The 5229-nt window shown below is 40.0% G+C and overlaps 1 pseudogene; it reads right to left on the reverse strand.

The window, feature by feature from the left end:
* Window positions 1-955: 955 nt before the first annotated feature.
* LOC137535519 (zinc finger protein 182-like) overlaps window positions 956-5229 on the reverse strand; it is a 14212-nt pseudogene continuing 9938 nt past the window's right edge.

Below are 5229 nucleotides of genomic sequence, written 5' to 3' on the forward strand. Positions count from 1 at the left end.
AGTGTTGTTGGTGGAGGCAGCAAGGGTTAGTGTAGTGTAGTGTAGTTGGTGGAGGCAGCAGGGGTTAGTGTAGTGTAGTTGGTGAAGGCAGCAGGGGTTAGTGTAGTGTAGTTGGTGGAGGCAGCAGGGGTTAGTGTAGTGTAGTGTAGCTGGTGGAGGCAGCAGGGGTTAGTGTAGTGTAGTTGGTGGAGGCAGCAGGGGTTAGTGTAGTGTAGTTGGTGGAGGCAGCAGGGGTTAGTGTAGTGTAGTTGGTGGAGGCAGCAGGGGTTAGTGTAGTGTAGCTGGTGAAGGCAGCAGGGGTTAGTGTAGTGTAGTTGGTGGAGGCAGCAGAGGTTAGTGTAGTGTAGTTGGTGGAGGCAGCAAGGGTTAGTGTAGTGTAGCTGGTGAAGGCAGCAGGGGTTAGTGTAGTGTAGTTGGTGGAGGCAGCAGAGGTTAGTGTAGTGTAGTTGGTGGAGGCAGCAAGGGTTAGTGTAGTGTAGCTGGTGAAGGCAGCAGGGGTTAGTGTAGTGTAGTTGGTGGAGGCAGCAGAGGTTAGTGTAGTGTAGTTGGTGGAGGCAGCAAGGGTTAGTGTAGTATAGCTGGTGGGGAAAGCACACAAGATCACTTCAAGAATCTTTGTGTGAACATCACTTGGCGAGACAGCTAATTTAAAGGATACCCGAAGTGACATGTGACATGATGAGATAGATATGGGTATGTACAGTGCCTAACACACAAATAACTAGGCTGTGTTCCTTTTTTTCTTTCTGTCTTAAAGAGTTACATATCAGGTATGTAAGTGGCTGACTCAGTCCTGACTCAGACAGGAAGTGACTACAGTGTGACCCTCACTGATAAGAAAATCCAACTATAAAACACTTTCCTAGCAGAAAATGGCTTCTGACAGCAGGAAAGAGATAAAAGGGTTCAATAGTTCATAGATTTTAGCTCTGGCATACTTTAATGAATGTGTCATTGAGCAAAAACAATAAAACAGTGACAACTTCAAAAGTAGATTTAAACATAAAATAAACATGTGGAATATCTTAAAAAGTCATTTTTAGGAGAAGGAAGATAGATACAACAGTTTATTTTCGCTTCGGATGTCCGTTAAGCTCAGCACTGAACCAATGATTTGGGGCGGTGCCATAGGGCGCAAGGCGAATTACAGCTGTAAAAGCACTGAATTACTATTTGAGGTGACGGTGACAGCACCTCAAAAGAGGACATTCCCCTGCTGGCAACAGCCAGTTACCAAATTACAGATCTCCGCCAGTTGCTGCAACAATTTGGCTAGAGCAGGATGAGCTATTTTTCTGGCTGCATCCTACGCCCCGAACTCACTAATGCACTAATTTTCTTTGGCATCTTGTGTTTGATATACTTAATTTCCAAGCAAAACATTTCCTACACTCAGCACATGCTTAGGAATTCTCACCAGTGTGAGATCTCTCATGTCTGACAAGATGAGATTTACATACAAAACATTTCCCACACTCAGTACATGAATAGGGCTTCTCACCAGTGTGAGATCTCTCATGTATGACAAGCTGTGATCTCAGAACAAAACATTTCCCGCACTCAGCACATGAATAGGGCTTCTCACCAGTGTGAGATCTCTCATGTGTGACAAGATGTGATTTACATACAAAACATTTCCCACACTCAGTACATGAATAGGGCTTCTCACCAGTGTGAGATCTCTCATGTATGACAAGCTGTGATCTCAGAACAAAACATTTCCCACACTCAGAACATGAATAGGGCTTCTCACCAGTGTGCGATCTCTCATGTACAACAAGCTGTGATTTCTTACCAAAACATCTCCCACACTCAGCACATGAATAGGGCTTCTCACCAGTGTGAGATCTCTCATGTGCGACAAGCTGTGATTTATGTACAAAACATTTGCCACACTCAGTACATGAATAAGGCTTCTCACCAGTGTGAGATCTCTCATGTACAACAAGGTGTGATTTCTGTGCAAAACATTTCCCACACTCAGTACATGAATAGGGCGTCACACCAGTGTGAGATCTTTCATGACTAACAAGGGATCCTTTATGTCCAAAACATTTTCCACATTCAGCACATGAATAGGGCTTCGCACCAGTGTGAGTTCTCTCATGTATGACAAGCTGTGATTTATATGCAAAATATTTCCCACACTCAGCACATGAATAGATCATTTCTCCTGTGTGGGATCTCTCATGACTGACAAGTTCTGCTTTAGATCCAAAATATTTCCCACACTCAGCACATAAATAGGGCTTCTCTCCTGTGTGGGTTCTCTTATGTCTGTCAAGATGTGATTTCCAAACAAAACATTTCCCACATTCAGAACATGAATAGGGCTTCTCTCCTGTGTGGGATCTCTCATGTCTGTCAAGATGTGATTTCCGAACAAAACATTTCCCACACTCAGAACATGAATAGGGCTTCTCTCCTGTGTGGGCTCTCTCATGTCTGTCAAGATGTGATTTGTGGAAAAAACAATTCCCGCACTCAGCACATGAATAGGGCTTCTCTCCAGTGTGAGATCTCACATGTCTGACAAGATCTGACTTATGTACAAAACATTTCCCACACTCAGCACATGAATAGGGCTTCTCACCAGTGTGAGATCTCTGATGTCTGACAAGCTGCGATTTCCATACAAAACATTTCCCACACTCGGAACAGGAATAAGACCCTCCAGCAGGGGGAGAGCTGTGCTGGGTATGAGGCCCCTCAGGGTTAGACAGGTGAGTAGAGTCTGGGGGAATATTTGGGGTCACCAGGATATCTGCAGGAGACTCTTGTCCAGTGACATCATCATCCGTTGTACAGTCTGTGGATACAGAGAGACGAGTCTCTGAGAGGTTCCTGATGCCGGGAGTCCGCGCTGCAAATAGAGAAACATCATCACTTCCTGTTAGACAATTCTGAGGGGAGGAGCAATTATCATTAGGGAGGGTCAGTGAGCTGCTGAGAATTCCCAGTTGATGTAAAGATTATGCAAATTAGAAATGGACCAGATGCAGCAGCTGCATAACTTTGCATATAATTAGCATAGAATTTGCACCAGCTCAGATTTATCGCCATGACACTGACCATCACTCAGCCTGACAGAGAACTGGAGAGGGTTGTGCTCATTGCAGGCAGCCAATTACATGATAATACCTTTGGCTTGCATGAACATTTTATGTAGCTTGGAATTCAGCCAATCCAATGCATTTCCTGACAAATCTGGTTATCTGCATACAATTTGCATTATATTTGCATACAAGTCAGAGTTATCTGCATATCACTGACCCTCCCTACAGCTAAAGCATTAGACATACATGGAAAGCAGTAAGTTGTAGAGCTTGATGAGACAATGGAAGCAATGTGCTAAGGTAGCCATACACCGAGCAATGATGGACAGATTCCACCCAGAGACAAACCTCTCTCTAATCCTGTCTGATTGGGGAGAGATCTGTCAGCTGCCCATACACTGCAGGCCAATTCCCGATCAATTTCATGCTGAAATCTCTCGGGAATCGTCTGGGCCCGCTGCAGTCACTGCTGTTCCCCATGTATACATGTATGTATATGTATGTGTGTGTGTGTACTGTATACATGTATGTATATGTATGTGTGTGTATATACTGTATACATGTATGTATATGTATGTGTGTGTATATACTGTATACATGTATGTATATGTATGTGTGTGTGTGTATACTGTATATATGTATGTATATGTGTGTGTGTGTATACTGTATACATGTATGTATATGTATGTGTGTGTGTATACTGTATACATGTATGTATATGTATGTGTGTGTGTATACTGTATACATGTATGTATATGTATGTGTGTGTGTGTGTATACTGTATACATGTATGTATATGTATGTGTGTGTGTGTGTATACTGTATACATGTATGTATATGTATGTGTGTGTGTATACTGTATACATGTATGTATATGTATGTGTGTGTGTATACTGTATACATGTATGTATATGTATGTGTGTGTGTATACTGTATACATGTATGTATATGTATGTGTGTGTGTGTATACTGTATATATGTATGTATATGTATGTGTGTGTGTATACTGTATATATATATATGTATATGTATGTGTGTGTGTATACTGTATACATGTATGTATATGTATGTATGTGTGTGTGTATACTGTATACATGCATGTATATGTATGTATGTGTGTGTGTATACTGTATACATGTATGTATATGTATGTATGTGTGTGTGTATACTGTATACATGTATGTATATGTATGTATGTGTGTGTGTATACTGTATACATGTATGTATATGTATGTGTGTGTGTATACTGTATACATGTATGTATATGTATGTGTGTGTGTATACTGTATACATGTATGTATATGTATGTGTGTGTGTGTGTGTGTGTATACTGTATATATGTATGTATATGTATGTGTGTGTGTGTGTGTATACTGTATATATGTATGTATGTGTGTGTGTATACTGTATATATGTATGTATATGTATGTGTGTGTATACTGTATATATGTATGTATATGTATGTGTATGTGTGTGTGTGTATACTGTATATATGTATGTATATGTATGTGTATGTGTGTGTGTATACTGTATATATGTATGTATATGTATGTGTGTGTGTGTGTATACTGTATATATGTATGTATATGTATGTGTGTGTGTGTATACTGTATATATGTATGTATGTATGTATGTGTGTGTATACTGTATATATGTATGTATGTATGTATGTGTGTGTGTGTATACTGTATGTATGTATGTATGTATGTATGTATGTGTGTGTGTGTATACTGTATGTATGTATGTATGTATGTATGTATGTATGTATGTATGTATGTATGTATGTATGTATGTGTGTGTGTGTGTGTGTGTGTGTGTGTGTGTGTGTGTGTGTGTGTGTGTGTGTGTGTGTGTGTGTGTGTGTGTGTGTGTGTGTGTGTGTGTGTGTGTGTGTGTGTGTGTGTATACTGTATACATGTATGTATATGTATGTGTGTGTGTATACTGTATATATGTATGTATATGTATGTGTGTGTGTATGCTGTATATATGTATGTATATGTATGTGTGTGTGTATACTGTATATATGTATGTATATGTATGTGTGTATACTGTATATATGTATGTATATGTATGTGTGTACTGTATATATGTATGTATATGTATGTGTATACTGTATACATGTATGTATATGTATGTGTGTGTGTATACTGTATATATGTATGTATGTGTG

The sequence above is a fragment of the Hyperolius riggenbachi genome, chromosome 10, assembly GCF_040937935.1.
Source record: "Hyperolius riggenbachi isolate aHypRig1 chromosome 10, aHypRig1.pri, whole genome shotgun sequence".
Classification (NCBI taxonomy): domain Eukaryota; kingdom Metazoa; phylum Chordata; class Amphibia; order Anura; family Hyperoliidae; genus Hyperolius; species Hyperolius riggenbachi.